We start from the raw sequence: 21,578 nt of genomic DNA on the forward strand, positions 1-21,578 counted from the left end.
ATCTGGATGTGGTTTATACCAATCAAGTCATCCTCTTACTCATTAAAAAAGGAGAAAAAAAAAGAAAAGTTCCCTACCCAAGCATTCTGTTTACCGTGATATTTACATATATATTTTAACTTTATTATGAATCTTTAAAACAATACATCGGGGAAACAACTGAGCCAAACAAAGCACAACCCAAAGATTCAGTCACTAAGCCTTTCTCAGTTCTGGCCATTATGCAAAGATTTGATGTATCACTTTCTAAGAAAAAAACAAACTCATGTGTATATAGCACAAAAACCAACAGAACTTAAATGTTTGAAAGCAGAAAATGTCACTGTTTATAGAAGTGTTATAAGACAGCAAACCATCTTTTCAAGTTCTCCTTTTTTCAATTTGAAAAACACAAATTCCAGAATTGCTTATGAAAAGTCTGTTTTAAACCAAAGCTCTGCTTCTAAGAGTTACATTCTGTGGCATTTTCTGTTCACATCTGGCCAAAAGCAGACAGGCTGCAGTGTTTTGAATAAATCTCCAGATCTGATGAAGTTGTGTTAAGCAGAATCGCATGGGCTTCCTTCTCTGTGGGAGTATTTCTTTCTGGGTTCCTTGAGCTTGGAATTTCTCTTTAAAATGTCCCATTAATTCCTATTAGGGAACTACTAGTAAAGAAAATTGCATGTTAGCTTTTATCAATCTGTATGAATAAATGTTAACCATTTTCAGTTAAAAGCCCTCCTTGTAGCTCCACTCATGTGAAAACAGCAAGCACATTGGCAAATCATTCAGAAGATTAATGCACTCAAGCCTGTACAAAGGCTCCGGGATGTGTATTAGCATTATAGATTTTAATTTGAAATAATGTCAGTCTTTTTGGGCCCTCGTTGTAGTGCCTGGCCTGCCATCTGCTTATAATAATGAGGCTGACAATCTACGTAAATGTGATTTGCTGCCTCTTTGGCGGCATAATGGCTGAGATATCGATCCTAGTGGTGGAGCCGTTGTGAGCCTTTCATTCCGTAACAACAGGACAGGACGGGGTTGTGGTTCCGGAGGACCTAGCTGAAATGGAGGCAAAAGACAAAGGGGCGGCCAGCCACCGCAGCCGGGGCGGCAGAGAAGATGGGGCCTCCGTCCTCGGTGACGGTCCCAGTCCAGCTCCACACGCAGCGTGGCCGGGCTGGCTGCTCTTCCTCTTCCTCCCACGTGAGCTCTTCTACCTGTGCTCCTGGAGGCCCGCGAGTCCCGCCGGAAGCCGCAGGGCTGAAATGGCATTCGCCAACCCCCCTCAGCCCTCGGGTCCGCGTGTCCACCCCCAGGGCCGGACCTGGAGGCCAGCCACGAACTCACGCAGGGAGAAATGGAAAACGAAGGTGGAGCGCGCACTGCGGGGCATTACTCAACCTTCAGAACCAATTCTGATAGGTTCTACGCCGTCGTCAAACCTTGGGTACGGTCTGAGTGACATAACGGAGCCATTAAAAGGTCAAACGGTGTGTGATTCCCCTTCCATACAGTGCCGACACTGCTGCTTTCGGATGCAAAGGTGGACTTTGTAATGAAAGGGTCTCTCGAGTTTCGGATACCGATGTTGGTAGAACATCAGTGCCTGGGAACTGTACCTTTGAAGACAGTGGAAACAGCCGTTTGTATTCATAGGTAATATGTAATATTTATATACACGTGATTATATAATGTAAATATACATATATGTTGATGAATGAAAAGGCACTGCATTTCTCCAGTAGCCGCTTGTTGCTCGTGACGCAGTACCACACGGATGGCCCATTTCTTTGGCTGCAAAGCTCTGCTGGAAATTGTCACCTGCATCTGGGCGCTCCGGGACTCTGGTGGCGGAGCCAGCATCTGCGCTGCGGTAGCAAGGAGCCAGAGGACGCGTTCTCTGCCCGGAACTCCTGGCACGCACCGCCCATGGCCAGTGAACGAACTGCCTCCGTAATCGTGCTTTCCTAGCTTCAGCTCCGACCGCCTCTGCGTCCTGGGATACGGCCTCGCCGCCTGCTCCGTGAAACAGGTGCTCCTCACGCACCGTCTGCCGCCGCCGTTTCCTCCCGCTCGGGTATCGGTCCCTCCTTTCGCTCTCAGGGAAGCCAGCTATAAAACCCCCTCTCAGGAGGGAAGACATGCTTTCCTTTTTCATTTCAAGAAGCAAACAATATCGTCTCCACACAGACTGCAAGTGACATGGGAGTGCCCAGAGCTCCCGTGGCCCCGTGTTCAGCCTCTAATCTCCCAGGCCTCACGGCCTCCGCTGGGCGGCCAGGGTCAGGGCCGCGGGCGCGGTGAGCGCGCGGACGGCTGACCGGGAGCCATCGGAGGCGGGGAGCCGCGATTCTCGTCACGCAGAGTGCTTGCCAGAGTCCCGCTTTCCCGTGCAGAGCGGCGATCAGACCGGAGGCCCCCCCCCCCCTGAACTGGAACGCCCTGTAGCGAGATCAGACGCCGAGCCTGGGAGCGGGGCTGCGAGAAGAAGCAAAGCAGGAGCTCCGGCAGTGACAGCCCCGCGGTTGAGACACCGTCGCACGGTTCAGCCAGCCACCCGGCAGCTACGCTAGCACAGGTGGAGCGGTGCGCGTGACACAGTCTTGTCCGTTCCAGGGAGTCGCGGGGTAGATCAGCGACAGAGCTCTGGCTCGAGGAATTGCGGGAAGCCCGTTTCCTCGGCCTGGGAGGCGGTCTGAGGACAGTGCTCAGGCAGGAGCAACGCGGGAGCCGGAAGAGTGGAGTGTCCCTGCGGGAGGCGCGGCGGGGTGGGGTATCCGAGACCGGGGGGTCTAGGAAAGAAGGCCGCGTGGAAAGGGACCCACGGGGTGGGGCTGCCCAGCAGACCAGGAAGAAGGTGGGTCTGGGCCTGGAAGGCCAGCAGAGGATGTGGAAGTCCGAGCACCGGGCCGCGATGCGAAGAAACCCAGCGGGGAACAACGACGGGGGGAAACCCCACCAAACACTCACGCGGGTCTCGGCGAACGAGGCACCTCACGAGCAGACACGCGGACATCTAGAACGCGAGTCACCAGTGAGGAGACAGGAACGGTGAGCGGCGAGGCTCCTCCTCTGACGCTCTTGGGAAACTGAGGCAGGTGAGCAGAAGGAAGCTAGATGCTCTTTCTTCTGAAGGTTTTTGTCTAATTCTGGTGTATTCTGAGTGTGCCCCGAGACCCGTCGGGGCGGTGTCCACACTACCCTCAGCCCTAAGACTCATTAAACATTAAATCCGAGCCATTACCGTATTTTGGAGAAAACGTTTTCCTCTATGGACAAAAAAGAGGCTTTTGTTGTGGCGTGGGGACCCGACATTTCCATAAACGCTTGACAGCTCACTGATTAATAGAGAGCTCCCGATTAATGAGCATTCTTGGGCACTGCCAAGGAGCTGGAGGTGGGGGCGAGAATGGAGCAGACGGAGCCCGCCCCCCTCAGAGCCCGGAGTCGGGGGGGGGGGGCAGGGGTCACGCGGCTGACACCTGCAGTGTCGCTGGCGGAGCGGGGGCCCCGGCAAGGGGAGTCTGGGCTCAGGACAGTTTGGCCGAGTGCAGCACCAGAGAATCCTCGAGTTTGAACCACCGACCGCGTGACGGGCCCTTCCGCAGAGGGCTGGGCCGCGTCGCACGCACGCGTGTCAGCCCGGGAGGGCCGAGCCGTGCGGTCACGAGGCCGCGGGGCTCGCTCGAGAGGGGCGCGGCCCGGGTCCAGCGCTCCCCGAGGGGCCGCGGGGCCGGCTTCCGTCCTCCACGGTGGAGAGAGCGGCCGCGTTCGCGGGCGGCCTCAGCTCGCGCGGACCCCAGACGGGGTGCCCCCACCATTGTCAGGTGGGGACCCGGCGGAGCCCCGCGAGGCCTCCCGCCTCCGTGCCTTTGGGGGCTGGTTGCTGCAGACATACTTTTCCGAGCAAAAATGTGTTCCTTATTTGTTCTGCTCGCCTAAATAGACTGTTGTACTTGCAAAACCCTCAATAAATGTTAAGGCAAAATGCCTTTCATTTATGTAATGAGTCTGAAAAAAACTTTACTATCCAATAGTTCCAGCCAGTCCGTTTTTTTTTTACAAGAGCATTCTCATTACCTAAATTTTATAGCAAAAGAATGAAAAATGGGAGGAAATTGGAGATACTTAGGGAAAATCCATTTTTAATAATCTCAAATTCTGTTTATAATTGAGACGTCAGAATTTGTAACCAAACTGTAAAATCAGAGGGCCAGATATAATTTCTACAGGCCCCATGATTGCTGGTACCTATTCTACACTACACCTTATGAATATTCTTGGGAATTATTTTCACCCCCTTGAAAGACTTTTGAGACATTAGCTCACCGCAGATCCAGCCACCTGCTGGGCATTTTTTTTTTAGTTTCTCCAAACCTCTCAAAGTAATACTCACAGTTCCTTTGGCATAAACTTCTGGGCCTTGAGTGATAGAAAAAGAGTACGAGGTTGCTTTAAGAGAATATTCTATAGATTAAAAGAAGAGCTGAGCCCGGGAGAAGATAAGGAAATGGAGGTAAGTGAATTAGGGTCTAGGGGTTATGGTGGGGTTTTCAATGGCTTTGTTTACTATTCGGCAAACGTTGGAAGCAGGTAGTGACCCACACCCGTTTTTCTTGTGACGTTCCCGAGTGCCCTGGACAGAGCACCCCGGGGTGGGGGGGGGGTGGGAAGGACCTGGGCTGGGCCTGCTCATCCGCGTTCCTCCCGAGGCGGGTTCCGCGGGGCTCCGTATGCCCACGGCCCCGGAGCCTTCTGCAGCCTCGGCTCAGAAATGCACGGCGCGCTGCAAGCCCGCCACTCCAACCTGGCTTTGTTCAGTGGATTGGCGGTGGAAGTACCCTGGCGGCTGCCTTTATTCTTAACTAGAGACCCTGAAATGAAGCCCTCCCCCACGGCAGTCTACCATGTCATGCCGACTGATTCAAATAAAAGAACTTAATTAATTCAGCCCTCTTGGGTTGGATGTTGCGAAGATGGTAAAGGAATGACATTCATCGATTTCAGAGTCGCTGTGTTTGCTCGGGAAACAACCCACCGTCCACAGCCAGAGGCGAAACGGTTTCCACACACAGCCTAGGAGGGCGGTTTGGGGTGTTATCCTCCCAGACCTGTAAGTCTATGGTCGAACCATGACCCTCACGACAGCTAGACGGCATGGAGGAAGTCTCTGCTCATGAAGCAAGTACTTGTTTTTGGTAGAGTCTTTAACATCCCCCAGGTGCTCAGATATTTACTCCCCCCCCCCCACCATCTAACGCGTAATTTGACTTCATCTGGAGTAAGTTGCATTTAGATTACATGTTGACCTAAATGTCGTTCAAAGTAAAGACGGGTATTATGCACAGGTGGCTACTTCAAGATTCTCCAGAGTCGCCAGCAACTAAGATAAAAGAAAAGACATTTCTGGAGCGTGCTCAGACACAATTTGACATCAAGGAGTAGTGTATCGTTTTCCTATTTTTCCAGTCATTTTGTGTCTTAACCCAGCAAGTAGAACTATCTTTTAAAGAAGATCAAATTAACAATCACTTTTTGTTGATATTTCTCCTGGTTCTGGGCGATTTATTTTTATGTTTGATCTTTAGCTGTTCACCATCAAGCAAGGTGTGAGGAGCCCAGTGAGCAATCATGGAAAAACTGCTGTAAATCCTGTTGAGTGGATGAATAGACACAAGTGTGAGAATTCTGACAGCAAGACTCCAAGAAGCACAGGCGCACACTCTGGCCATGTTCCTAGCAATGTTTCAGAAAAGAACTTGGGCTCAGACCATCTAACGCTAATTTTCATACTCACTTCCCGTAATAACATTTGTATTGAAACTACATCTTTGCTGATGATATAATTTTAAATCATAACTCCAAGTCTAACTGTTAAATCACAGTCACAATGGGCTTCGAATTTACTGGTCAGTGTCTCTGGGACCTGTTGAAATAAAATTGTGCATAATAACACAGACATATCACTTAGGCCAGAATCGAGTCCTTTCTAGGGAAGGAAGGTCCAGCGTGCTACTGGGTTGGGGGTAGCTCTGCATGCTCTCTCCCATTGGCTTAAGGGTGCAGAGCAATTAAGTGGTGCTCTTTACAAAGACAGGCCAGTAAGCAGGGTGTAGTTGCTTCCAGCATTGGCTCTAATAGTTATCTTGTGTTTGGATTAGTTGAGCCTTGTGTGCAGGCTTTTATTTAAGACATGTTTCTTTGTTCATAGTCTGAGATAAGCTCCTTATTCGGCCTTTATTTCTTGCTCTGTGTAAAGCACCCCGCCACCTTTCACCGCCTCTGCGTGGAGTTGGCGTCACGTTCTCTGCGCGTTGTGGGGAGCTACCCTCCTCTGCCGTCTCTGAACGATAGGTGAGCTTCATAGGCTCTTTTTTAATGTCAACATTTTTGTTGTATTTTAGAGGACAAATATCGATTGCTGACATCTGATCTAAATTGCCCGACATTTAAAAGTGCTCTAAGAGGCGATGATTACCTCTAATTGGTACCCTTCCTGAACTACTGAATATCATATTTAGATTTTCTACCTCATCAGGGGAGAAAATGACCTGAACGGGGAGCCATGCACTTAATCTCCCAAGAGTTCATAAATATTGCAGGAATTTAAGCAGTCATACATTCTAATCACCCTGCCCCAAAGACAGTCTCAAAGTTCATTAGTGAACCTCCACACCTTCTGGAAATTATTCCAGCTTTAATTTGTGTCTTAAATGTATTTTACTCTGCTAATAATGTGGAGAGGAGGATGTGTTGGGAATGTAATGTGGTCCTTTGTTGTGCCGTCCTCGCCCTTTCTGAGGATGGAGAACCATTGCCACCGGCTGAGGAAGCGGCGCGTCGGGTCTGAGGATGCACTGACACTTTGGACAGTATCTTCCTGATAATGCACACATGTCCTCATCCGTGCGTGTGTGCACACGCACACACACACACAGCAATTGACTCAGTTTCAGTTACTGTGTCTGATTTCAGGCTCACCATACCACCAAATGTCTACTTGTTTATAACAATCCAAGAGAGACCAGTGCACAGCGCCCGGGCGTGCGCATGCACAGGCTGGGACCGGCTCCGGGCCTGACAGAGTTCGGGACCGTGGGGGGGGGGGGGGGGTTTGAGCTACTTAGAATAAGACATGGCATCGGTGACAAACAGCGGTGTGGTTTGCAGCCCTGTGTGCATTTGCATGGAAGCTGGACAAGGACTATTCCTGGTGACAAGAGCTCTACTCCTTCTTCCTACACCTCTGCCCCTAGGCCTGGGGCGTGTTTGTGTGTACACGGGTGTGAGCCCGAGACGGGGAAAGGGAGACAATCCAGCACGGTGAGCTTCCGGTTAGGATTGGACTTTGGTGGAATCAACTGGACTTCCAACCTGATCTGTGGTAAGTACAGATCTCTCGGCGTTTCTAGGTCAAGAAGTAGTGGGGACAGCATCAGGACCGAGGGCGTGGGGGTGGGGGAGGCGGGCTGAGGGGCGCACCTTCCCAGCCCGCTGCGGCATCTGGGCCGCCAGCCTCGGGAGGTCCAGGGCCTGGTTGGAGGAGCACCCTGCACATCCAAGACGGAGGGTGATCCGAGACGGGGCCGGGAGAGGGAAAGGAGACAAAGCACATCGACCTTCCTTGACCGACCTCCCTCCTCCTTCCCCCATCCACCGCTTGGTCGTGTAGGGAAGTGGCTGATCTGTGCCCAGAAGGGCCTGGCACAGGCAGGAGTCCTCACCCTGGCAGACAGTCTCCAGAATGCTCTCCCCCAGCCCAGTCCCTGGGGGAGAAGGGGAGGCGTCCGGCGGTGGATGGGGCACCAACGGTTCTCCACTGTCCATCTCAGGATGGTCGACCTCGAAACTGAAATTCACCTCCAGCCTCCATGGCACGCCGCCTTCCTCTAACCAAAGAGGAAGTCCAGCCCATCAGAGGCACAGCTGGCTCACGCCGGAGCAGGCCGAGCAAGGCCTCCCCAGAATGCACTGCGCCTGGGCCTGGTGATAAAGACCCCCCCCATCATACCCAGAATGCACTGCGCCTGTGCCTGGTGATAAAGACTCCCCCCCCCATCATCCCCAGACTGCACTGCACCTGTGCCTGGTGATAAAGACCCCACCCATCATACCCAGAATGCACTGCACCTGTGCCTGGTGATAAAGACCCCCCATCATACCCAGAATGCACTGTGCCTGTGCCTGGTGATAAAGATCCCCTCACCATCATCCCCAGAATGCACTGCACCTGTGCCTGGTGATAAAGACCCCACCCATCATACCCAGAATGCACTGCACCTGGGCCTGGTGATAAAGACCCCCTGCCCCGCCGTCATACCCAGACTGCACTGCACCTGTGCCTGGTGCTAAAGACCCCCCCCATCATACCCAGACTGCACTGCACCTGTGCCTGGTGATAAAGAAGCCCCCCCCCATCATACCCAGAATACACTGCACCTGTGCCTGGTGATAAAGATCCCCTCACCATCATCCCCAGAATGCACTGCACCTGTGCCTGGTGACAAAGACACCCCCTTCACTATCATCCCCAGAATGCACTGCACCTGTGCCTGGTGACAAAGACACCCCCTTCACTATCATCCCCAGAATGCACTGCACCTGTGCCTGGAAATAAAGACCTCCTCCACTATCATACCCAGAATACACTTCACCTGTGCCTGGTAATAAAACCCCCCACTATGATACCCAGAATGCACTGCACCTGTGCAAGGTGATAAAGCCATCATACCCAGAATGCACTGCACCTGTGCCTGGTGATAAAGCCATCATACCCAGAATGCACTGCACCTGTGCCTGGTGATAAACCTATCATACCCAGAATGCACTGCACCCGTGCCTGGGTGATAAAGATCCCCTCACTATCATACCCAGAATGCACTGTACCTGTGCCTGGTGATAAAGACCCCCCCCCCCCATCATACCCAGAATGCACCGCACCTGTGCCTGGTGATAAAGGCCCCCCCACCATCATCCCCAGAATGCACTGCTCCTGTGCCTGGTGATAAAGAACCCCCCTCACTATCATACCCCGAATGCACTGCACCCGTGCCTGGTGATAAACTCCCCTCCCCGCCCCCCGCCCACAACCTTACCCAGAGAAGCGAAGCGCTCCCCGGTCCTCGGGAGGAAAGGAACTTGGGGGCTGGGAGGTTTATCCCACTCTGCCTCATTTCTCTGGAACGACGTCTGCTCGGGCCCCATCCGTCCCGTCTGTCAAGGAGAGCAAGAGGAATGCGACGTCCTGACTGATGATTCTCTAGATACTGAGTCAGCGAGTTCATTATCGCTGCAATTACATTACTAATGTCAACAGATGCTAGGCGTAGACAAGGAGGCAACAATTAAGCGCTGGCTGGCACGTACACCTCCTCCCCCAGAACACCGTGCGTGCGCTCCGATGCAGTTGCAGGGGTGGACAGATTCAGGCCTCCTCGAGAGGGGGTTGTGACCTGGCAAAGGCTCGGCTCCTACGCATGGTGGCTTCTATGCCCCAACCCAGGTTTCTTGATGTCTGTAAGCGGTCTGGATTATAAAGTAGGACAGCGAATATGGCTACACCACATGATAATTATTTGTCCCTCTAGAAAAGAGAAGGGGCGTGTGTGTGTGTGTGTGTGTGTGTGTGTGTGTGTGTGTGTGTGTGTGTATAGGTGTCATTTCTGCTTTCCTCCATTTGTCCCGGCGCTTGAACCTAGGGCTTAGGCGGTGTACTTGAGCTGCTTTTGCTCAAGGCTAGCACTCTACCACTTGAACCAAGCTCCATTTCTGGCTTTGGGGGGTAGGTTATTGGAGCTAAGAGTCTCCTGGACTTTCACGCTCTGAGTGGCTTCAAACTTCAGTCCTCAGATTTCAGTCCCCTGAGTGGCTAGGATTATAGTCATGAGCTACTGGCACTTGACTGTATTTTTCTCAATTTCTGAGAAATCCCCGTACAGGGAGATAATGAGTTTGCTTACTAGCATGTGTTTTTGGATCACATGGAACACGGAACACGTCCTCAAACTGCTTTGCTCTTCTCTGCCTACAGACGTGCTTGAGGATTTCTTGTCTCCTCACCTCAGGTAGGAGTGGGGCTACTTTTGACCCCTGGTAGTCAGAGAGCCTCAGGGTGGGTGCTCACGGACTCCCCTGGCCCCTGCAGTCGGTGTCGCCTGCCTAAAGACGATGGGCACATGGTGTCTTCCTTCTGGGTAGTCAACAACCAAGTACACCGTGATAAAAGAGAGGGAGTGGGAACCAACGTGAGCGTCCGCTGTGGGGTTGGAAACTGGCATTTCATCGTAAGCATCCATTTTAAAGCATGTGGTAGATGTCAGGTAGGCATGGGAAGCTGGGCGCAGGGCTACCCTCGTCACCCCAGCTACGAGGGAGCTGCAGTCCAGAAGACCAAGGCAAAGGTTCCAGAGACTTGCTCTCCACAGAAAACTCCGGGTGTGGTGACTCACGCCTGCCGTCCTAGGTAAGGGGAAGAAGCATGAATAGGAGGGCCCCGGTCCGGGTGGCCGGGGCAAACTCTGAGACCCTATCTTAAAAATAAAGAGAGCAGAAGGGGTTGGGAACACAGGGAATCGACCTGGTAGCTGCAAGCTGGAGTTCCCGAGCTCGTCGAAGGAGGTGACTCTCACAAGGATGCTGAAAGCAGACAGAGCAATGCACCTCGGGCTAGCTGTCTGGGGCACAGGCTCTCAGCGCCTCCTTCATCGCTGATTAGACAGCCCTCCGTGGGGAAGACAGTGTGGGCACAGATGAATATCCGCTCGATCCTTTCCAAGCAACTCCAAACATAGGAGTTGTGACACCAAATGCCCTGGCAGCTACTGACAGTGGACTAGGAAGGCCTGCAAGGATGACCGTACCCCGATCCGTGTCCAACACTTCTCCACCAACGGTCTCCAGGGCCTGGGCCTGGGGGAACCCTGGTCTGGGGGCCCGGGCGTGGCCTGGAGGCAGCTTTGCTTTCAGAAAACAACAGACTGACCTCGCAGATAAGAATTTTCTCTCCACATATGTCTGTCTAGCGAAACTATGGAATTTATACTGCTTAATTGCTTTTGGGTGAGTTTGGACGTACAGAAAAAAAGGTACAGGAATGCTTGCAAAAAGTGAGGGATAAGAGACAGGAATGTTTCTATAAGTTTACCTATAGAGGCATATGAGTAACTAAAAAATGCCGCATTGAAGGTAGGTTGGGATATTACACACTGTGTGTCACAGTGCCAAGAAAACATTGTCTGGGTAAAGATTTCCTTTTTGTTATGATCCACTTATGAAAGCAAGCAAACACACAAATAAGCCAGAGGACAGGTCCTGTTTCCTCTTTTAATTAAACTGATACCAGAGAATTTAATGAAAGCCAATCGACACAAGTTATCACTTGAAGCATCCTCAATATTCTCACCACATAGACAAGCATCATTTCTGAATTCTAATGTCATCCACGCATAACTTTAAAGGAGAATCTTTGTAATGCTAATGCAGGATTCAAAAGACTCCAGACTACGGAGATTTTCCTGAGCCTTGTGTTAAATATCATGGAGCCCAAGCTTCATGTGAGCCCTCCAATTGCAGGGACAGAAACAACTCGAGGTGCAAATATTTATCCTGAAAAGAAAACAGGGTCTTTGGGGAGGTAGGTACCAGAGTGGCAGACAGGAAGATAAAGATACAGATTAACAGGAAGACCCGCGATTGTGTAGATGAGGATAAGCACGGGTGAACAGCAGCTCAGAAGGCCTGGCCTTGGAGGGAGCCGTTCCCCGTTCTCATAGGTTCCACAATCAAGCGCGCCCCTGAGAGACAGAAGCCTGCGTGGTTCTCTTCCTGTGTCCTCCCTCGGAAGGGCTTGATCACCTGTGGAAGGAGAGCATCTCACCAGGCCCCCATCAGGAGGGAGAGGCCTGGCGCCTTGGCACTGGCCACCGGGGCCTGAGCCCCCCCCCCCACCCCCCCAGTCCTTGATTGTCTATGGCTGAGGCTTGGCTAGACTAGGGATGTGAGGGTCACAAGTCTGTCACACTGTGGTCACCCCAGCTGGGATGAAACCAAAGTGTGGGGTTACCCTCCTATAAGAACGCCTGGACACAGGCCAGGTCCTGCTTCCCCCCGAGTCACGCAGGGCACCGAGTGCAGGAGAGGCTGGCCGCAGTTCAGGCAGGCTGAGGAGGGTCGAGTGACACTGGCTCGGGAGTTTGAGAGACTATCAGAGCACCTGTAGCCTGAAACCCGCCGGGATGGGGGCTTTCCACCGGGCAGTCGGGTGGGACCGTGACTCACCCTCCGCCGTTGTGAGAGGGCGCAGGGGAAAGCTCCGCCCCACACATGGGTCAAATAAACATGCCTGCAGGGGGGACTTCCCTGTGGAGAGACACGGGTTTCACTCTCGGCCCACCGCCGGGCGTCGGCTGCAGTCTCGCTGCGCGCGTCCCCCACGGAGACGGAGGGGACGGGGGCGTGTGCCACTCCACTGGCCCGTGGGGCGAGATGGGGCCGTGCTGACGTTCTGCTCGGTGGGCTACCCCCGTCTCCCCCGGGAGCTGCTGGAATTAGAAGCACGCGCCTTCCGGCCCAATCTCGCCGTCCCCTTCGGCGGGACCAGGGGCGCCGGCCTTGGCCATCCACCCAGTGTCCCCGCGGCTCCCGGAGGGCGGCTCGTGAGCTCCTCTTCCCGCGAGGACAGGAGCCCTGCGGGGGCCATAGTCACGAGAGCTCGAGGGCAAAGGGATTAAATCCCAGCCCCCGCCGACCGTCCATCCCTGCTCTGCGTCTCGTCTCACCGGACCGCTGGCCTCTCCGGGGCCGTGCTCGCCCCTGGCTACGGCCTTGGGTCTGGCTTCTGGCTCATTGGGAGACACTGATGAGACGGGTGTGGGAGAGGCCGGGGCCCCCAACCAGGACGAGCGACGCGTCCGTGGTGACCCGCGGCTGCCCTCCGGGGGTGGCCGAGTCCTCTGCGGGCTGAGGCTCCTTCACCCAGTGCTGCTCCCGCTGCTTGAAGACCAGCGCGGGGTTCATGAGACGTCAGCGTCCATCTCCTGTCACACAGGGAGGACATGTGTTCGAGAGAAACAGGGCTCTGCTGGCGCCCCCAGAAGGAAAAGCCTGCCTGCCCCGGCACGGTGGGCAGGGCTACGATCTGGTTATTTCATGGTGTAAACAACCGGCTTTGCTCCCATCTCAAAAAGAAGACAAAGCAAGCAGCGTGTCCTCCACGCCCTCAGCGCCCCAGGCCAGCTCGCAGCGCCGTTCCAACCACGCAAGGAGAAGCGCGCTTGCTTCAGGGAAGGCCCGGCCTCGACCCGGTGAATGGACCGTGTTTGTCCATCCTTCTGAGCGGTAAGACCCCGTCGTGGGGGACCAGGCTTCGAGGGGAAGACGTGCCAGGTGCTGCGCTCTCGGGCAGGCTTGCGGCAGGCAGGGGGGTTGTAAAGGTCGGGAATTGCCCCGAGGCCGACTGACCCCTGTTCTGGGCTCCTCGCCCCGCTGCTCGGTCTTCTGGGCCGCACGGTGCGCGCGTGGCCCCGGGCCCACCACACGCGAACACGAGAAGGACGCATCGCCGGCCCACGGCAGCAGCAAGCCGCTGGGACTTGGTGTCGGGACCCCCAGCTGCCAGTGCTGCGTGGAACAGGAAGAGGCGATTCTCGCACTCAGCCCTCCACGCCCAGCTGCCCGCCGGCCTCTGGCCTTCCCAGCGCCGGAACGCGGGGCCGTTCGTCTTTTACCCACGCGCACTGCCGGCTAGCCTTGGATTAAAAATGCCCACCGAGGGATCTCCTTCCACAGAAGCAGAGCCCGAGGCTGGGGGGGGGGGCACGGCTGGGCACCCCCCACCCCTGCAGGACGTGGGTGACGGTCAGTCATGGTGCCGACGTGTGGTCGTCGATTTCTCTACGGAAATCCGTGAAAGGCTAAGGGATGAGGGGTGATCGACGGGGAGTGCGGAGCCCCGGATGGGAAGGCCGTCCCGGAGCTGGGACTCCTCCCCCGACCTCCTTCCTTCCACCCCTCCAGGGCCGGCAGGGACTCGGGGTGTGACCACAGGGCTGGACGCATGCTGCGGAGCCTCGGGGCACGGGCCCGCACAGCCCGGCCGGGACCCACGCCCCGTCGGGTGTGTGAGAAGCCGAGGAGCAAGCGGCTCACGGGCCGGGCCAGCTTGGAAACCAGAGACTGGGCAGCCCAGGCCCGCTCAGGAAGGCGGGAAAGGTCACGGAGCGGAGCGAGGAGCGAAGGAGGGCGGAACCTCTCCACACTCACCGGCTGGACAACGGTGAGCAGAAGACACCAGCTCGCACACCGAGACCCCGATGACCTCGGCCCTGGTTCCAACGCAAGAAATGCACACTCGGTGCAAAATGTGGCTGGAAACCTTTAAGTCAAATGTTCTCCAACGTTAACTAAGATTCTGTTCGCCCATTGCTTTCTCGTCCTTTGGACCTATCTCTGTCAACATTTGCTTGGAAAAGAAAAAAAAAATAATTAAGTCACGTCACATTTTGACTTAATGGGCTTTTTAAAGAAACAGATACAGTTGATTCTTTATAAAATTTTACAATGCCATGTTTAAAAACAACATCTTTGGGGGAATACGATTATGCAAATTACAGTGTTAACAAAATTTACACATAAATGAGAACATTTTCTCCCATCATAGTTCTTATTATAAAGAAACACTGGGAAGTAAATTATCTGCAGAAGAGTACAGTACCAAAATGTATTAAAGTCTGTAAGAACTAAATTGAAATGTCAAACATAGTTATTTATATTAAACCCCCACATAACCCCGCAGAACAGGTGCACCCCTCTGCTCTGCTCTGCTGAGATTCCTTTGCTCCTCTGAGCCCCCTGCCCCTCCCGGCTGGCCCTGGGGACCCTCAACACGCAGGGCCGCTCCCCAACTTTTCACAACTCTCGAAGATCGTCAGCCTGAGACGCATCGTCGCGGAGTGAGTTTGGGGGTGTCCGTGTGTCCCCACGGCTTTAGTTCCCGCAACAGATTCCCCAGGCTGTTACCACTCTCTAAGTGCGGAGCTCACCCCCAGATCCCCCAGACAGTAAGTAACATAGCACGAAGGAGCTAACTGCACAGCGGATGGCTGGGAGCTCCAGAGCCGTCCCGGCCCTCCCTCCGCTCTCCTCCCTTCACTGCCCTCCCCCACCCCGTCCTTCTTGTACACTTCTGGGCACCCGCCACGCCCCCAGACCTACTCGGACTGCCCTGGACAATGCCCCCCCCGCCCCGCCCCCCGAGCATAAAGCCTGTCTCCGTGACAGAGGTCCCACCCACCCGAGCTTTTCAAGCCGACGGGAAGCGGCGGCCCTCGCGCGGGGGGACATGGCTGGCTTGCTGGGCCCTGACAACCGGCGCGGTGTGCGCCCTGGTGTGTCCGGCTTTTGTGCACCTCGCCGCGTCCTCCCGAGGCGCCCCGGCCGGGCAGCCGTCTGGAGAGCGCTAACTGAGCAGAAAGCCTCCCCACCGGCCTCTGACTCCTCACATTTAATGACCCGATTTCCCTTTCTTTCCGTCACGGGGAAAATGGAATTACATCACACGCCCAGTGGCCGCGGCGGGGCTTTGAATGTTTCTAATAGAGCCGCTGGTCCCGGGCACAATGGCCGGGCCCCCGCGTGCAGAGCGGATGTGGGGCCCGCGGGACCAGAGCGGCGTCCCCGCCGACCAAAGGGGCCACTGCCGCTCTTGTCACCTCGGTCCCTCTCAGAGCAAAAACTTCATTTCGCTTCCGGGGTGCCCCCAGGCCTCCCCGAGCGAGCCTGGGGCGGGAGGACGCGGTGTCCCCCGGGGACTCGGGGTGCTCTTCATCCACGTAGATGCCTCTCCATCCCGAAGTGGGCCGGCCGCACCCCGTCTTTCAAGGCAACTCCACACGTCTTAGAGAGCAGGTGGATGGATGGCCTCGTCCTCACAGACGCAGCAGAGCCCCAAAGGGCGGTGATGTCGCCACACCCAGAGAAAGGAGGGGAGGCCAAGCCTGAGGGGATACCGCCCCTCCCCCCCCGCCGGACTCGCCTGCTACATCTCCCCATCCTTTCTGGTTTCATGAGGGCATTATGAATCGTGTCAAGCAACACACACGCACACACGTGTGCACATAGCAACACACTTGAGCACATACCTTCTATACAGCTGCATCCGCACACACGCACATGTGCGTGCACAAGTAACACATGCACATATCAACACACCTGAGGGCATGCCTTCTATACAACAGCATCTGCACGCACGCACGCACACGTGTGCACGAGTAACACATGCACATATCAACACATCTGAGCGCATGCCTTCTATACAGCTGCATCTGCACACACGCACACGTGTGCACAAGTAACACCTGCACATATCAACACACCTGAGCGCATGCCTTCTATACAACAGCATCTGCACGCACGCACGCACACGTGCATGCACGAGTAACAGCTGCACATATCAACACACCTGAGCGCATGCCTTCTATACAGCTGCATCCGCACGCACGGACACGTGTGCACAAGTAACACATGCACATAGTAACACACCTGAGTGCATGCCTTCTATACAACAGCATCTGCACGCACGCACGCACACGTGCATGCACGAGTAACACCTGCACATAGCAACACACCTGAGCGCATGCCTTCTATACAGCTGCATCCGCACGCACGCACACGTGTGCACGAGTAACACATGCACATATCAACACACCTGAGCGCATGCCTTCTATACAGCTGCATCCGCACGCACGCACACGTGTGCACGAGTAACACATGCACATATCAACACACCTGAGCGCATGCCTTCTATACAGCTGCATCCGCACGCACGCACACGTGTGCACGAGTAACACATGCACATATCAACACACCTGAGCGCATGCCTTCTATACAGCTGCATCCGCACGCACGCACACGTGTGCACGAGTAACACATGCACATATCAACACACCTGAGCGCATGCCTTCTATACAGCTGCATCTGCACACACGCACACGTGTGCACAAGTAACACCTGCACATATCAACACACCTGAGGGCATGCCTTCTATACAACAGCATCTGCACGCACGCACGCACACGTGTGCACGAGTAACACATGCACATATCAACACATCTGAGCGCATGCCTTCTATACAGCTGCATCTGCACACACGCACACGTGTGCACAAGTAACACCTGCACATATCAACACACCTGAGCGCATGCCTTCTATACAACAGCATCTGCACGCACGCACGCACACGTGCATGCACGAGTAACAGCTGCACATATCAACACACCTGAGCGCATGCCTTCTATACAGCTGCATCCGCACGCACGGACACGTGTGCACAAGTAACACATGCACATAGTAACACACCTGAGTGCATGCCTTCTATACAACAGCATCTGCACGCACGCACGCACACGTGCATGCACGAGTAACACCTGCACATAGCAACACACCTGAGCGCATGCCTTCTATACAGCTGCATCCGCACGCACGCACACGTGTGCACGAGTAACACATGCACATATCAACACACCTGAGCGCATGCCTTCTATACAGCTGCATCCGCACGCACGCACACGTGTGCACGAGTAACACATGCACATATCAACACACCTGAGCGCATGCCTTCTATACAGCTGCATCCGCACGCACGCACACGTGTGCACGAGTAACACATGCACATATCAACACACCTGAGCGCATGCCTTCTATACAGCTGCATCCGCACGCACGCACACGTGTGCACGAGTAACACATGCACATATCAACACACCTGAGCGCATGCCTTCTATACAGCTGCATCCGCACGCACGCACACGTGTGCACGAGTAACACATGCACATATCAACACACCTGAGCGCATGCCTTCTATACAGCTGCATCCGCACGCACGCACACGTGTGCACGAGTAACACATGCACATATCAACACACCTGAGCGCATGCCTTCTATACAGCTGCATCCGCACGCACGCACACGTGTGCACGAGTAACACATGCACATATCAACACACCTGAGCGCATGCCTTCTATACAACGGCATCCTCACACACACACACGTGTGCACAAGTAACACATGCACATAGCAACACACCTGAGGGCATGCCTTCTATACAACGGCATCCTCACACATGCACACGTGTGCACAAGTAACACATGCACATATCAACACACCTGAGCGCATGCCTTCTATACAGCTGCATCCGCACACACACACACGCACACGTGTGCACAAGTAACACATGCACATAGTAACACACCTGAGCGCATGCCTTCTATACAGCTGCATCCGCACACACACACATGCACAGATGCATGCACCCAATGTGTAACACGCGCATGGCACAGCGACGGCACACATAGCCACACACACGTGTACACAGTCACACACGTGAGCCCATGCCTGCACATACTTCTACACGTGTGCACACGTGTACAGATGCGTGCTGTGATCCCCTGTGGTTGGCCGTCCCTATGGCCATATATGCACCGCACACCTGGCCAGAGACAGCTGAGCCACAGGACCGGGGAGAGGTGAGCCCCGGGGCTGACTGCAGAGGCAATGCCGCGGCAGAGAGCTGAGGAAAGGCGGGGGGGGGGGGAGCATGGTGAACCTCACCCTGGAGCCCACGGGGTCCGCGGGGCCCGCGGAACCACCAAGCACTCCCTAGGGCCAAACGGCTCCGTGGATCTGGAGGTGGGAGAAGCTTCAGGAAGGAAGGGGGTGGGGGGGGAGGCTGAGTCATTTGCACAGAGGTTTTGAAGTTGAGCACAGAGAGGAGGTGTGTGATGTAGTGGTGATGTAGGTGGAGAGGGTGGGGAAGGAGAGGTGGAGCGTGTGGCCTCCTCCAGCAGGCTGGACGCCATGCTGCCCGGGTGGCCCGGAACACTGTGGGGGAAGCCGGGGGCAGGGGTGTGCAAGGGGGGGGGTCCCTACGAATCTCCCAAGGACAACCCGGCCTTCCCTTGTTGTCATGGACGTTTAACGAGCATGAGGGAAGAGCGGGCTGAGGGGCTGAGGGGGATGGGCGTGAACAAATCATGGAGAATGCCCGAGTGTGGCACAACACGCCAAGATAGCTTGCACGCTCAAGATACTGCAGTGCAGAAATGGATTCCGTCAGTGAAGCTCCTGTCCTCTTACCCACTCTGGAGGGAGGATCGCAGATTGAGGCCGGCACAGACAGAAAACCTATGAGGCCATCTCCAGAATAACTACCAAAAGCTGGGCTGGAGGCATGGCTTACACGGCCAAGTATCGGCTCAACAAGCAAGCTGAGCAAGCTCAAGGCTCTGACTTCCAACCTCGGCAGAGGCAAAGAAACAGGAGAAGGGGGAGCAGGAGGAGGGGAGGAGGAGGGGCAAGAGACAGAGAATGAGGAGGAGGAGCAGAGGAGGAGGGGAGGAGGAGGAGCAAGAGTCAGAGAATGAGGAGGAGGAGGAGGAGAGAAAGAGGAGGGGGAGGGGGAGGAGGAGGAGCAAGAGACAGAGAATGAGGAGGAGGAGGAGGAGAGAAAGAGGAGGGGGAGGGGGAGGAGGAGAGAAAGAGGAAGGGGAGGAGCAGAGGAGGAGGGGGAAGAGACACATAAGTGAGAAGCATTAAATCATTTGCTCGTTCATTTGAGGATCATTTATAAACTACTTTGTATCTCCTAATTGTTAGCCAGGCATTAGAATATGATTGAAAACAAGTTGTCCCGAGCCTCTGTTCTCTTGGCACTTGGATTATCTGAGGAGGACGTGAATCAGGACAGTGGGAGGACGAGTTCTCAGGAGTGTCAGGTGAGACCAGGTGGCCCGGGGGGGGGGGCGGGCGAGTAGGCTGAGAACTGTGACTCAGTGTCACCATGTGAGCAGAGGTGCCCAGACAGCGTTCGCAGCGGACCAAGACGCTGGGTGAGAACGCGAGCCCCATCCCCAGGGGGGGCCCCAAGTGTTGGTGACTCTCCACATTTTCCTCTAAGAGCAGCCGGGAGAAGGTGAGGGTTTCAGTCGGGGAGCCATGTGGCTCTACTTTTATTTGTAGAAAGCTCTCCACTACCTGGTGCAGAATGATTGATCAGAGTCGGTGAGGAGGAGCACGGAGAGTGAGAACGGAAACCAGAAAGGCGACTAGGAATGGAGGGCAGAATCCTGGCAGGACTTGGCATCGTCCGAACCAGTATACAAACGTGGGTTTAGCAAGAATACATTTGCAATCTGAAAGAACCAGCCAAAGGCTTTGAGGATGTGCAGGCAGAGGAAGGGGAGGCAGGAGAGAGCAGCTGCCCGGCCTCGCAGAGCCCAGCACGGGTGGAAGGAGGCAGCACCGACGGTCTTCAGGGCTCAGATACAGACAGACGGGACGGGGCCTGGCAGTATGGCTGTTGCTCTGAACTTCGACAAAGTGGTGCGGGTGGGCTTTCTCCAGTGTATGGGGGGTGAGCCTGTGTTATGAAGGAAGGTCAAGAACACACACCGAGAGACAGGCAGAACACACACACACACACACACACACACACACGCTCCTACACAAATTTCCAGTCCACATGAGAGGATTCACGGCACAAAGGATGAAGTGCTCTGACTTGAGAGATTCACTTAGTCGGGAGTACAGCTTCGACGTTTAGTTTTTACATTTACTTTTTAACGTTCAGTTTTAAAGAAGAACTGTTTCGGGTGTACGGAGAGAGGACGCGCAGCCTGTGCCTGTTGGCGGTGTGGCTGTGCCTTTGGTCTCTTCGCTACCGGCCAGAACCACGCCGTGCTCCCCTGAACTCGGGTTTGACCCGGCCCTTGTCCCTTGGAGTTCTCGGGACGTCCTCGGCTTCCTGTGGCCTGAGTGGCTCTTCAGAGTCCCGCAGGGCGTCCCGGATGGCGTTAAGGACTGCTAGCTAAAATGTCCGGCTGTCGCTGGTGAGCCCGCTGGGTGGAGACCAGAGGTTAAGCGCCGTCCGTCCCCATCTTTTCCCGGAGCCTCGGCAGCAGCCTGGCGATCACCTGGCGCTGGGAGGAGATTCGCACTCCTCCCTTGGCCTTGGCCAGCACGTGGTTCTCTGGGAGGAGGTCACAGCACCCCCGGGCCCCATGAAGTGTGTGCCCTGCATAGACTATGCGGGGAGAACGCCGTGCTAGTGGCACCCTACCCTCTAACTGCAGGTCAGCTCCTCCGCAGGGAGGGAGAGCTGGGCCACAGAAAGGACTGCAGTGCTGGGCAGGGCGTGGAACTGGAAAGGGAGCTGGGGAGGAGGTGCGGACGCTTAGGTTTCATGACTTCTTCCCCCTAGAAGCAAACTAATTTCAAGAGAGTCAAGGTATGTGCTTGTGTGAGAGTGTGCATGTGTGTGTGTGTGTGTGTCAAATAAAGGCCATCACTTATCCGATTCTTCCCAAAAGATGAGCTAGACAACACATAATCTTCATAATTGTGTATATTACAAGGTGACTGTTCTAGAATAAAATTGGACAGAAAGTATTATAATCTTGCATGTTTTGATTCCTCCTTGCCTGGTGTGTGCAGTATCAAGGAGAGTTTAGTCACACCTCTTCTACAGAACAAATGGCATGCCTGGACATTCATTAAGTGTGTCTATACGCGCGTTGAAATCCCTTTAGCTGTGTTTGTAT

Source organism: Perognathus longimembris, chromosome 19 (assembly GCF_023159225.1).
Source record: "Perognathus longimembris pacificus isolate PPM17 chromosome 19, ASM2315922v1, whole genome shotgun sequence".
NCBI lineage: Eukaryota > Metazoa > Chordata > Mammalia > Rodentia > Heteromyidae > Perognathus > Perognathus longimembris.